General features: G+C 42.3%; 1 pseudogene; it reads left to right on the top strand.

Moving 5' to 3' along the window:
* The first annotated feature begins 2 nt into the window (after window positions 1–2).
* Window positions 3–15,044, top strand: part of LOC135556914 (cingulin-like protein 1) — a 33,751-nt pseudogene continuing 18,709 nt past the window's right edge.

Here is a 15,044-nt window from a genome sequence, read left to right as displayed (position 1 = left end):
CCCCCCCCCCCCCAGCAAAATTAGTCTACATTTAAGGCTATTGTTTATTTGTGTATTTCACACGACGTTGAAGTAAAAATGCTTGTATGGATGTCAACCCCAATACATGTTCATGTCATCAATCAACTGCATTACAGGTAAAAACGGCTTTGACGACCACCTCTGATTTCTGTATGCTAGCTATGTGTGTGTGCCAATCCAGCGTCCTTCTATCCCCCAGTCTTCATTCCCATTGACCTCTTCACCCTTCTAGCCCCATTACCTCCCTGATCTCTTTCCAGGAGTTCAAACACATTTTTGTGTCTTAGAAATCCCTAGACAAGGTATCATAAATATGTTTTTTATTTGTGAACTTGTTCTGATAGCCTGTCGTCAAAGTTCTACATTTTTGTTGTCAAGGAAGTTCATTTGTGTTTATACAGGATGTACCGCCCCACCTACCGTTAACCAATCATGTCAATCCGGAGCTATATGGAGCTATACGGATCCCTTCGCATTGTTACGGAATTTGGGAGGCGCACGGCATCGCCATACGGAGCTCGATTTGGCCTCATCGAGCCTCCAGAGCAATATGAGCTGGAGGCCCCGGACGGAGGGTGCGACGCAATGGCGGAGGCTTGAGGAGGCCAAATCGATCTCCGTACTGCATCTCCGTGCTCCTTGACGAACGGTGAGGGCTGAAGGTCCTGCATAAACACAAACTCACTTCCTTGACAACAGCTCTACTCTGCTCCACGAAGTGATGTATGGCCACGGCAGATGTCGGGTTGACCATGCAGAGCCTTTTAGTTGTATGTACATGCTTGTGTTTAGGCAGAGTCAGAGTTTTTAGAGCTAAGTGCACTTTTTGGCTAGGCTACAGATGGATTAATACTTAATTGTTACGGTTTTTTTTTATAGAAAATATTGATTACTTTTTACTAACTTGCTGTAGTTGATCTTTTCTACAATTACTAATATCTAAATATCTAAATTACAGATTTTAAATTTGAAACAAAAAAAATGATTTTTTTGTCAGAAATATTTTTTGGGGCATATATTTTACCAGACATTGTAAATAATGATACCCTAAACAAGCCACGGCTTATTGTATATTGGAGAATTCCATAATGGGGGGGATGTCTGTAAAACCCATACCTTCAGGTATGTACAGTTATGTTGATGAGTGTCACCTATGTCATCTACAGGAAATGTAAACCATAAAACTATTTCTTATTTTTCCCTACAATTTTCATTCTCAGAAAAGACATCCGGTATGTATTATTCGAGGAGTTAATGATCATGATGATGATGATGATGAACACACGCGCAATTTCTTGAATAGCTGGACAATTCCGCTAGGGGGAACACTTACTTGTGAATAGAGACTGGAATAGGGAGGGGGGATCCCGAGCGCCATAAAACAGCCCCCGCCACACTGGCACTTCAGCCAGGGCACTACTTTTAACAGAACTGCGCGAATTTAGGTAAGACAATCACAAAGATTTTGCGCACTGGGACACTTTTCTAAACCCGTCTACAACAACTGTTACTCAAACCAATTGCACAGTTAGTGCTTTGTAAAGTGATTCTCGTTTCGGGATTGTTTTTGGTAGGCTGTTTTATCGTTCAAGAACATCAAGTTTGATCCGTTAGTAAAGGTAGAGTGGTATTTTATTATCCGCTAGTAAAACTGCATTGTGGATTATTCATGCATATATCCTTTGTCTTTAATTACAATCGTACAAATAGAGGTTGATAAAGTACTTGTGAAGGATACACATTTTTGATATGGGTTAATAATTCAAAGGGGGCTCCCGAGTGTTCTAAGCGGTCTAAGGCACTGCATCTCAGTTTTTGAGGCGTCTCTACAGACACCTTGGTTCGAATCCAGGCTGTATCACAACCGGCCATGATTGGGAGTCCCATAGGGCATGGCACAATTGGCCCAGCGTCGTCCGGGTTTGGCCGGGGTAGGCCATATTTGTAAAAAATCATTTGTTCTCAACTGACTTGCCTAGTTAAATAAAGGTTAAATGTAAATAATTTCAATTAATTTTTTAGATATTTTTGTTCATTAAAGAAGTGTATTCCCACTGGGCAAAAACTGGATTAATCAACGTTGTTTACACGTCATTTCAACCCAAAATCAAAGTGATGATGTTGAATAAATGTGGAAAACTCCGTGGAATTGCAAAAAGTCCTTTTTTTCTCCACCTAAATTTGAACCTAAATCCAATGACATGGTGACATTTTGTTGTTGAAGTCACAATAGTTGACAAATCAACCAAATGTAAATCAAAACGAGATGTTGAACTGACAGCTGTTGCCCGGTGGGCTGTAAACACGGTAACAATTGTCACCTATATTAGAAAACAGTACTTTTGCATGTTGTTTATTTCAATAACAATGTACATTGTTCTAAAAACGAACGTGTGTTTTTGTTTTTTGTTCCGTAACTGACTTTCTCTCATAATCATATCATAAACATGTGGATGACAAAAGTCTGGTCGGAATGTGTGTGTGTGTGTGTGGATAACGATAGTCTGGTTGGCGCGACCACGGCCAGTGGTACTCGTCATGCAGCAGTATTGTCCTATATACAATAGTTACACTGTTAGCACACTGAATAAACTGTTTTCTATATCAATGTGCTGTGTGTTGATGTTGGTGTTTTCTCTCTCTCTGTGGCTAACTGGTTAGCGCAGCTGTCTCTGAGTGACATCAGATGCACTTGGGATGTCATTGTTGTCAGTTGGTCCACATGACTTCTCTCTGTTTTGTAAACAGTCACCTCATCCAGCTGATGCCATAGAAAGTGATGTATTTTTCACTGGGGTTAAACTGTTGTAAAGACAGGGGTGGTTATTGGAGCCTCCAGGTTAAGAAGAGCCGTGGTAATGGTTAGTCAACTAATAATGCATCAGCCTCTAACGTGTTGTATTTGGCGTCTTTTATAGCTGTGAACCTCTTCAGTTCTGAGGGAGGTCCTCTATTCATTCAGGACTAGTGTGGACCCAGCAAACACACAACGTTGTCTTAACGTTGACGCTCTATAAATGGAGTCTCACAGACACGGAGTGAGTGGCTCTTCTCCAGACTTCAGTAGAATACAACAGGGCTACAACATGCAGCAGCCTAGGCCTGGTCCCAGAGGCAGCCCTCGACCTCACAGCGACAGCAGCAGCATGTTCGGGGTTAGGGTACAAGTTCAGGGAATTGAGGGTCTTCCTTACGTTGTGTTGAACGGGGATAGTAGAGCAGCTCTGCCATCTGGTGGCCTGGAGAGCTACAGCAGGCACTGGGACCACCAGGAAGTGTTTGTCAACGCCCACAGCCAGTCTGAGTACACCTTCATGGTGAATGATGGGCGATCTTCATTCGGTAGTCCCAATGTGAAGCGATCTTCATTCGGTAGTCCCAATGTGGAGCGCAGACCTCCCAACCACCAGAGGGAGTATGCTCGTGGAGGTGCTCTGACTGAGGTTAAGGAGTCACAGAGGATTCCTCTGGCGTCCGCTGCGTTCATGTTCGACTTCCAGGAGTCACATTTACAGCAGTCACAGAGGACCATGCCGAGATCTAACACGGTGTTGAACTTCCAGAGACACCCAGAGCTGCTGAAACCCTACAACCCAGACAGGAACAGCCTCAGCCCCCGCCTCTCCTCCAGCCGAAGACTCTCTGTTCCGCCCAATCAGACAGCCTCTGTACCTAGGCCGGGACATCTCACCACGTCTCTCCAGAGTGGGGCAGAGGCCACTCTGATCCAGGCAGCAGGGTCTAGACCAGGAGCAGCCAGGATCCCTCTGCCTGCTGGGGGCGTAGAGTGGGCTCCCACCCCTGTCTCGGCCACCAGCCAAACCCAATGCCCAGGCCCTGCCCCTGTCTCAGCCCCCACCCAGACCCAATGCCCAGGCCTTGCCCCTGTCTCGGCCCCAGCGCCCCACCACTCTTCTTTGGCCACCTTACTAAGCCCCCCAAACGAGGTCACCAACATCCCCAGAAGATCCCCAAACTCAGTGGACACAGAGCCCATCTCCTCCATAGGTAGCCTGATCAACCAGTTCGACAGCCCCCAACAGATGGGTCGAGCTGGGCCTAGGAGAGGGAGGATACCCCCAGAGGACCGGAGGAGGTCACGCAGCGTGGACAGCAGACAACAGTGTCACTCATACCCATTGGACCCCTCCAGCCCTGTCTCGGTCATCGGAGGGGCCAGGGGAGAGACTCCAGGCGGATCCACCAGCGCCCCAGGGTCACCGAAGGTGAGAGGGGCCAACGGATCCTCCACTGTGATGTTTAATAAACTACAGTGGGATGAGAAGGAGCCTAGCGGAAGGTCATCCAGAGCGGTGAATGTGCTGTACGGAGTGGAGGAGAACTCCATGACCAGATCCAGGTCTCTCAACCACACGGAGGAGGAGTCAGAGAGAGACATTCAGGTAAAGAGATTAGCTTTAGAGGTTTTACCCGGTTTAAAGAGTAAAAAAATAAATAAATAAAAAATAATAATATATATATAAATATATATATATATATATATATCTATATTCCTTGATTCCATCTATGCTTTTCCTTGCAAATGTGCCTTTGCTACTGTGCTTTTGCTTGCTCTTTGAGGGTCCCAGTCGGGTTACTGTAAAGCATTCTTTTAACTTTTTGTGATTGATTGAGTGATTAATTGATTGATACACCTTTGATATCCTGTTGTGTGTTCATTTAATCAGATCATCACTCCAGATCTTCTGGGAGGTCAGAGGGGTCAGCACGAGGTCTCAATTGAACCACAACCAAATGAAGACACCGCCAAAAAGATACTGTTCACTTACCTCAACGATGGGTGAGTAACACTGGACTAAATCAACCACTGAGTACTGTCATGATTCTTTTACCTGTTTAACCTTTATATTACCGAGAGGGTTTTTTTAGGTGTGACATAACTCCCTTGGAAAGATACCAGCTGGAATGTTTTCCCCAAAGAGAGTTGGGATCAATTCCGATCTCATTCCAACGAGGAGAATTGGAATTTCGGTTTCCATTTTGAATTGATTGAATTAAAATGGAACTTAATGACCCCCGACCCTGATCCCATGTGACCATTACACATTTCTCATATCCTGCCTCTCATATCCTGCCTCTCATATCCTGCCGCTCATATCCTGCCGCTCATATCCTGCCTCTCATATCCTGCCTCTCATATCCTGCCTCTCATATCCTGCCTCTCATATCCTGCCGCTCATATTCTGCCTCTCATATCCTGCCTCTCATATCCTGCCTCTCATATCCTGCCTCTCATATCCTGCCGCTCATATCCTGCCTCTTATATCCTGCCTCTCATATCCGCCTCTCATATCCTGCCTCTCATATCCTGCCTCTCATATCCGCCTCTCATATCCTGCCGCTCATATCCTGCCGCTCATATCCTGCCTCTCATATCCTGCCTCTCATATCCTGCCGCTCATATCCTGCCTCTCATATCCTGCCTCTCATATCCTGCCGCTCATATCCTGCCTCTCATATCCTGCCTCTCATATCCGCCTCTCATATCCTGCCTCTCATATCCTGCCTCTCATATCCGCCTCTCATATCCTGCCTCTCATATCCGCCTCTCATACCCTGCCGCTCATATCCTGCCGCTCATATCCTGCCTCTCATATCCTGCCTCTCATATCCTGCCGCTCATATCCTGCCTCTCATATCCTGCCTCTCATATCCTGCCTCTCATATCCTGCCTCTCATATCCTGCCGCTCATATCCTGCCTCTCATATCCTGCCTCTCATATCCGCCTCTCATATCCTGCCTCTCATATCCTGCCGCTCATATCCTGCCTCTCATATCCCCTCATATCCTGCCTCTCATATCCTGCCTCTCATATCCTGCCGCTCATATCCTGCCTCTCATATCCTGCCTCTCATATCCTGCCTCTCATATCCTGCCTCTCATATCCTGCCTCTCATATCCTGCCTCTCATATCCTGCCTCTCATATCCTGCCTCTCATATCCTGCCTCTCATATCCTGCCTCTCATATCCGCCTCTCATATCCTGCCTCTCATATCCTGCCTCTCATATCCTGCCTCTCATATCCTGCCTCTCATATCCTGCCTCTCATATCCTGCCTTTGATGAGCTGAGGGAGAGAATGTGACATACAGCTGTTAGTCTGACAAAGGATTGCTGTTTCAGCTGTGTGTGTGTGTGTGTGTGTGTGTGTGTGTGTGTGTGTGTGTGTGTGTGTGTGTGTGTGTGTGTGTGTGTGTGTCACACACACACACACACACACACACACACACACACACACACACACACACACACACACACACACACACACACACACGCCAGCTCAGGAATACAGACTACGATGATGAACAGCCTTCCAAATAGCCAACAATGAAATATCAGTTTCACCCCCTCACTGTCGTGAGTTTAAAAAAAACTGGCAACATCTGAAACATGTCGGTCCTCTGAAGCTCAGTCAGTGTAGAATGGAGCTTGCAAAGCCAGGATGGTGGGTTCGATTCCCGGGGACCACCTGTATGTAAAATGTATGACTGTAAATTGCGTTGGATTAAAGTGTCAGCGTAAATGGCACCTATTAATATCGACATTTGAAACGTTTTAGTCTGGCGTTACCATTCAACCAAGGGCTTGAAGGAACGTGAGGAAGCCTGGAAATGGAGGCTCTGTCAGGCTCTGTGTCTGTAGCACAAAGCTAAATCCCTTTAATAAATGAAACACTAGTCACTTTCATGTGTTCGGCAGGGTAGCCTAGTGGTTAGAGCGTTGGACTAGTAACCGGAAGGTTGCAAGTTCAAATCCCTGAGCTGACAAGGTACAAATCTGTCGTTCTGCCCCTGAACAGGCAGTTAACCCACTGTTCCTAGGACATCACTGAAAATACACATTTGTATTTAACTGACTTGCCTGGTTAAATAAAGGTAATATAATGCCACTTTAATAATGTTTACATATCTTGCATTACTCATCTCATATGTATATACTGTATTCTATACTATCTACTGCATCTTAGCCTATGCCACTCTGACATTGCTCATCCATATATTTATATATTCTTATTCCGTTCCTTTACTTAGATTTGTGTGTATTAGGTATTTATTAGATATTACTTGTTAGATATTGCTGCACTGTTGGGAACTAAAACACAAGCATTTCGCTACACTCGCATTAACATCTGCTAACCATGTGTATGTGACCAATACAAGTTGATTTGATTAGTACCCTTCATTATCTTACACACAGAATATCTGCAGATTTCCCACACACAGTATCTATATAAGTGGTATGTTGTTCTGTATGACTGGGGTATGTTGTTCTTTATGCTAGTTATATGACTGGGGTATGTTGTTCTTTATGCTAGTTATATGACTGGGGTATGTTCTGTATGCTAGTTATATGACTGGGGTATGTTGTTCTATGTAGTTATATGACTGGGGTATGTTGTTCTGTATGCTAGTTATATGACTGGGGTATGTTGTTTGTTCTGTATGACTGGGGTATGTTGTTCTTTATGCTAGTTATATGACTGGGGTATGTTGTTCTGTATGACTCTGGGGGGTATGTTGTTCTGTATGCTAGTTATATGACTGGGGTATGTTGTTCTGTATGACTGGGGTATGTTGTTCTGTATGACTGGGGTATGTTGTTCTGTATGACTGGGGTATGTTGTTCTGTATGTCTGGGGTATGTTGTTCTGTATGCTAGTTATATGACTGGGGTATGTTGTTCTGTATGTTATATGACTGGGGTATGTTGTTCTGTATGACTGGGGTATGTTGTTCTGTGTGCGTTATATGACTGGGGTATGTTGTTCTGTATGCTAGTTATATGACTGGGGTATGTTGTTCTGTATGCTGACTGGGGTATGTTGTTCTGTATGCTAGTTATATGACTGGGGTATGTTCTGTATGCTAGTTATATGACTGGGGTATGTTGTTCTGTATGACTGGGGTATGTTGTTCTGTATGCTAGTTATATGACTGGGGTATGTTGTTCTGTATGACTGGGGTATGTTGTTCTGTATGTTATATGACTGGGGTATGTTGTTCTGTATGCTATGTTGTTCTGTATGCTATATGGGACGGCAGCGTATGCCTAGTGGTTAGAGTGTTGGAGTAGTTGTTCTGTATGACTGGGGTATGTTGTTCTGTAGGTATGTTGAAGTTATATGACTGGGGTATGTTGAAAATAAGAAAATAAGAAATTATGTCATTAACTGACTTGCCTGGTTAAATAAAGGTAAAAATTGTTGTTCTGTATGCTAGTTATATGACTGGGGTATGTTGTTCTGTATGCTAGTTATATGACTGGGGTATGTTGTTCTGTATGCTAGTTATATGACTGGGGTATGTTGTTCTGTATGCTAGTTATATGGGGCTGGTGTCATTGAACCCCGTGTGTCTGTTTGTTGGTATTCCCTCAGGACTACTGATAAAACCTCAATCACTGAGAAGAAGGTGAACCTGGTGTTTGACAGAATCAACCAACTGAAGTGGAAGACTGCAGAGAACGTGGAGGAGGAGATCAGGGTGAGGTTAGATGACATGGATGGCTGTGCTGCCCTAGGGGATCCCCAGCCCAGACATGGTTCAGATGGATGGCTGTGCTGCCCTAGGGGATCCCCAGCCCAGACGTGGTTTAGATCGATGGCTGTGCTGCCCTAGGGGATCCCCAGCCAAAACTTTTGAGAACCACTGCTGTAGTTTACATAGACGGTTGAGACTTCCATATAGAAGCATGTTATACTAACACATTCATATCTTTGTAAATACCAATGTATTTCCGTGTAAAGGAAAGAAAAGTACAGTAGGGTAAAGTACTGTGTCTGTCTGTGAGGCAGAAGCAGGTTGGTGATGTGTTGTTGGACCTGTTTGTAGGACTATGCTGCGAAGGCCAAGGAGGCGAAGGAGCTTCAGAGGACAAGAGCAGAGCTGGAGAGAGAGGTGTCACAGCTGAAGACACAGCTGGAGCATAAGACCATGGTGCAGTACAGTGCAATATACAGTACAATACACAATACAGTACAATACAATAAGGTGTGATACGATACTGTACAATATACAATATAGTACAATATACAGTATAATACACAATAGAGTACAGTGCAATAAGGTGCGATACGATACAGTACAATATGATACAGTGCAGTACAATACATAGTACAGAATACATTACAGTACAGTATGATACAGTACAATACAGTGCAGTATAGTATGATACAGTACAATACAGTACAATACAATATAATACAGTACGATACAATACAGTATAATACAGTACGATACAATACAGTGCAGTACAGTACGATACAATACAATACAGTACGATACAGTACAGTACGATACAATACAGTATAATACAGTACGATACAATACAGTATAATACAGTATGATACAGTACAGTACAATACAATACAGTACGATACAGTACGATACAATACAGTATAATACAGTACGATACAATACAGTACAGTACAATACAATACAGTACGATACAGTACGATACAATACAGTATAATACAGTACGATACAATACGATACAGTACAGTACGATACAATACAGTATAATACAGTACGATAGAATACAATACAGTACGATACAGTACAGTACAATACAATACAGTATAATACAGTACGATACAATACGATACAATACAATACAATACAGTATGATACAGTACAGTACAATACAATACAGTACGATACAGTACGATACAATACAGTATAATACAGTACGATACAATACAATACAGTATGATACAGTACAGTACGATACAATACAGTATAATACAGTACGATACAATACAGTATAATACAGTACGATACAATACAATACAATACGATACAGTACAGTACGATACAATACAGTATAATACAGTACGATACAATACAATACAGTACAGTAGTACAATACAATACAATACAGTATAATACAGTACGATACAATACAGTATAATACAGCACGATACAATATACAATACAATACAATACAGTATAGTATGATACAATACAGTATAATACAGTACGATACAGTACAGTACAATACAGTATGATACAATACAGTATAATACAGTACGATACAGTACAGTACAATACAGTACGATACAGTACAGTACAATACAGTATAATACAGTACGATACAGTACGATACAGTACAGTATGATACAGTACGATACAGTACAGTACGATACAGTACGATACAGTACAGTACGATACAATACAGTATAATACAGTACGATACAGTACAATACAATACGATACAGTACAGTACGGTACAGTACAATACAGTACAGTACGATACAGTACAGTACGATACAATACAGTATAATACAGTACGATACAGTACAATACAATACAATACGATACAGTACAGTACGATACAGTACGATACAGTACAGTATGATACAATACAGTACAGTACAATACAGTACAATACAGTACAGCATGATACAGTACGATACAGTACAGTACGATACAATACAGTATAATACAGTACGATACAGTACAATACAGTACAGTACGATACAGTACGATACAGTACAGTACGATACAGTATAATACAGTACGATACAGTACAATACAATACAATACAGTACAGTACGATACAGTACGATACAATACAGTACAATACAGTATAATACAGTACGATACAGTACAGTACAGTATAATACAGTGCGATACAGTACAATACAGTATAATACAGTACGATACAGTACAGTATATAATACAGTACAGTACAGTATAATACAGTACAATACAGTACAATACAGTACAGTATACAGTACGATACAGTACGATACAATACAGTATAATACAGTACGATACAGTACAGTACAGTATAATACAGTACGATACAGTACAATACAGTATAATACAGTACGATACAATACGGTATAATACAGTACGATACAGTACAGTACAGTACGGTACAATATAGTACTTTTAGCAAGAGATTTGTACTTGTTTTCTTCTTATGTGCATGGAGTCCAGCTCGGACACGTTTATTCTCACTAGTACTGATTTTGCAGATGGCGTTATCTTTGTGGTGATCGTCATATGTGGTTATTGTTTACTCACTTTAGTTGAATGCACTGTGTGTCCTGCAGAGTGGTCTGAGTCTGGCGGAGGTGTGTTACAAGGCCCAGACAGACATGAAGACTATTCAGGAGGAACTGGACAGGAGACAGGAAGAACTCTCTACGCTACGGGATAGGCTGGCTCAGATGGAGGCGGAGCTCGAGGTCGCCATAGAGGAGTAAGAACATTTCCACAAGTGCATAGGGGTCTAGAAGTCATTTTGGGATTGTGTTTAGGACCATAATCCACCTTGATGATGATTATTAGTCCCTATCCCCTAAGAACTCCTGCAGCACAACAGTATCTCTACTTGCTCTCTACTCTCTACTACATTCTCATCTGCACATCTATCACTCCAGTGTTCATTTGCTAAATTGTAATTACTTCGCCACTATTGGCCTATTTATTGCCTTTACCTCCCGTACTTCATTTGCACACACTGTATACAGATGTTTTTTTCTATAGTGTTGTTGACAGTACGTTTTGTTTATTCCAGGTGTAACTCTGTGTTGCTGTGTGTGTGTCACACTGCTTTAGCTTTATCTTGGCCAGGCCTCAGTTGTAAATGAGAACTTGTTCTCAACTAGCCTACCTGGTTAAATAAAGGTGAAATAAAAAATGTAAAACAGGATCTGAAAGAATTGAACAGGTGTAAGTAAGCATTTCGCTATTTGCCTCACAACGTCTTGACATAGTATGATTTCTCGGGTGCTCTGTAATATTAAATATTAATATTGTATTGCCAGGCTAGTCCGGGTGAAGACTGAGAGAGAGCAGGGCCGTACAGAGATGAAGGACCTTCAGCAGCAGCTGTCTGAGATGCACGATGAGCTGGACCAGGCTAAGAACACAACACAGGCAGAAGGCACAGAGAAACAGCTCCTTCTAATGGTAAGCACAGAGAAACAAGCTCCTTCTAACGGTAAGCACAGAGAAACAAGCTCCTTCTAACGGTAAACACAGAGAAACAAGCTCCTTCTAACGGTAAGCACAGAGAAACAAGCTCCTTCTAACGGTAACCACAGAGAAACAAGCTCCTAACGGTAAGCACAGAGAAACAAGCTCCTTCTAACGGTAAGCACAGAGAAACAAGCTCCTTCTAACGGTAAACACAGAGAAACAAGCTCCTTCTAACGGTAAGCACAGAGAAACAAGCTCCTTGATAATGCTCAAAACATTCTGTTGAAAACAAGCTTTCTAGCCTCCCGGGTGGCGCAGTGGTTAAGGTCGCTGTACTGTAGTGCCAGCTGTGCCATCAGAGACACTGGGTTCACGCCCAGGCATACAACTAGCATACAGAACATACCCCAGTCATATAACTAGCATACAGAACAACATACCCCAGTCATACAGAGCAACATACCCCAGTCATACAGAACAACATACCCCAGTCATATAACTAGCATAAAGAACAACATACCCCAGTCATACAGAACAACATACCCCAGTCATATAACTAGCATAAAGAACAACATACCCCAGTCATATAACTAGCATAAATAACAACATACCCCAGTCATACAGAACATACCCCAGTCATATAACTAGCACACAGAACAACATAACCCAGTCATACAACTAGCATACAGAACAACATACCCCAGTCATACAGAACAACATACCCCAGTCATACAGAACAACATTCCCCAGTCATACAGAACAACATACTCCAGTGTGTCTGTGTCTAGGACCTGGCCCAGCTGCGGTTGGACTTTCAGGGGCTCATTCAGGTGCAGGAGGAGCAGGAGGAGGTGCTACATTGGAGGGAGAGGGAGCTGACTGCCCTGAAGGGAGCCCTGAACGAGGAGGTGGAGAGTCATGACAAGGAGCTGGGCATTATGAAGGAGGTGCGCGACAAGGAGGTGCAGAAGCTCCGAGAGGAAGTTGAGGAGGTGAAAGAGGTATTGAACTGACATGCTACTGCTAGTAGAATCAGTGGTGTAAAGTTCTTTAGTAAAAATACTTTAAAGTACTACTTAAGTAGTTTTGTTTATCTGTACATTATTTTACTATTTATATTTTTGACTACTTTTACTTCACTACATTCCTAAAGAAAATAATCTACTTTTTACTCCGCACATTTTCCCTGACACCCCCAAAAGTACTCGTTTTAATTTTGAATGTTTAGCAGGACAGGAAAATGGTCGACCCTACTGCCTCTGATCTGGCAGACTCACTAAACACACATGCTTCGTTTATAAATGATGTCTGAGTGTGGGTGCATGCCCCTGGCTAGCCGTAAATTAAATAAAAACAAGAAAATGGTGCCGTCTGGTTTGCTTAATATAAGGAATTTGAAATGTATTTAAACTTGTACTTTTGATACTTAAGTATATTTAGAACACAAATACTTTTAGACTTTTACTCAAGTAGTATTTTATTGGGTGACTTTAATTTTTTCTATTAACGTATCCTTACTTTTACTTAAGTGAGTGACTTTTCCCCCTGTGTCCCAAGTGACTATATAAATTTACATTTGTCATATATTAGTTGACTTTGAGTTTCAATGTGTTGTCATGCAGAAGGTTGTGAGTTTCAATGTGTTGTCATGCAGAAGGTTGTGAGTTTCAATGTGTTGTCATGCAGAAGGTTGTGAGTTTCAATGTGTTGTCATGCAGAAGGTTGTGAGTTTCAATGTGTTGTCATGCAGAACGTTGTGAGTTTCATCCTAGGTTTTTTCCACTAATAATCCACCCATCTCCTGTGTATACTACCTCCTCTCTCCCTGCTAGAGTAACACAGTGCTGGGCCAGGAGAAGAGGGAGATGGAGGAGGAGAGAGGAGGCACGGGGACAGGTGAATCAGCTGATGCAGGAGAGGGAGGAACTGAGGGGACAGGTACTGCAGATGGATACCCATAATGCTCGATACTACAGAACCCATAATGATGTACTACAATACCATAATGCTCTATACTACAGAACCCATAATGATGTACTACAATACCCATAATGCTCTATACTACAGAATCCATAATGATGTACTACAATACCCATAATGCTCTATACTACAGAACCCATAATGATGTACTACAATACCCATAATGCTCTATACTACATAACCCATAATGATGTACTACAATACCCATAATGCTCTATACTACAGAACCCATAATGATGTACTACAATACCCATAATGCTCTATACTACAGAACCCATAATGATGTACTACAATACCCATAATGCTCTATACTACAGAACCCATAATGATGTACTACAATACCATAATGCTCTATACTACAGAATCCATAATGATGTACTACAATACCCATAATGCTCTATACTACAGAACCCATAATGATGTACTACAATACCCACAACGCTTTAAACTACAGAATCCAAAATGATGTACTACAATACCCATAATGCTCTGTACAACATATCCAGAAAAACATATCAGGGTCCGTATTCATAAAATATCTCAGAGCAGAAGTACTGATCTAGAATCAGTTGCCTCTTGTCCATTTGACGTGATGGTGTGTCCTGTCTCCTCACTAACCAAGGTGGAGGAACTGGAGAGTAGGGTGGAGCAGCTTAACCTCGTCATCAAGGACTCCAAAACCCTGCAGAGACAGCTGGTGAAATGCATAGAGCAACTGAAGGTGAGGTAGAGAGAGATAAAAGAAAGCACACAAAATATAGACAATGAATTTAGATGTTCTGTGAAAATGCATGGCCAGGTATTGAAGGTATATTTATTACAGATGTGATTCCACAGAGGGAGAAACGGCAGGTTGAGGAGACTCTAGAGGAGGTGAGGGAGAAGGAAGAGGAGATGTCCCAGGCAAACAAAGCCCTTCTCGTACGTCTGGAGAATGTTCAGGTGAGTGGATACAAGGACCATACAGGTCGTACTGTATCAGAGTCAATGGAATATACAGTATTCAGAACTCACTGGTAAACATCTCCTTAGCACAGAGTACGTCCAACTTGGAAATCATGTTGTGTTGGTTGTTGTTGTGGAAGCTGTTG

The sequence above is a fragment of the Oncorhynchus masou genome, chromosome 15 (assembly GCF_036934945.1).
Source record: "Oncorhynchus masou masou isolate Uvic2021 chromosome 15, UVic_Omas_1.1, whole genome shotgun sequence".
NCBI classification, from domain to species: Eukaryota; Metazoa; Chordata; class Actinopteri; order Salmoniformes; family Salmonidae; genus Oncorhynchus; species Oncorhynchus masou.
This window is presented reverse-complemented; position numbering and strand designations above follow the sequence as displayed.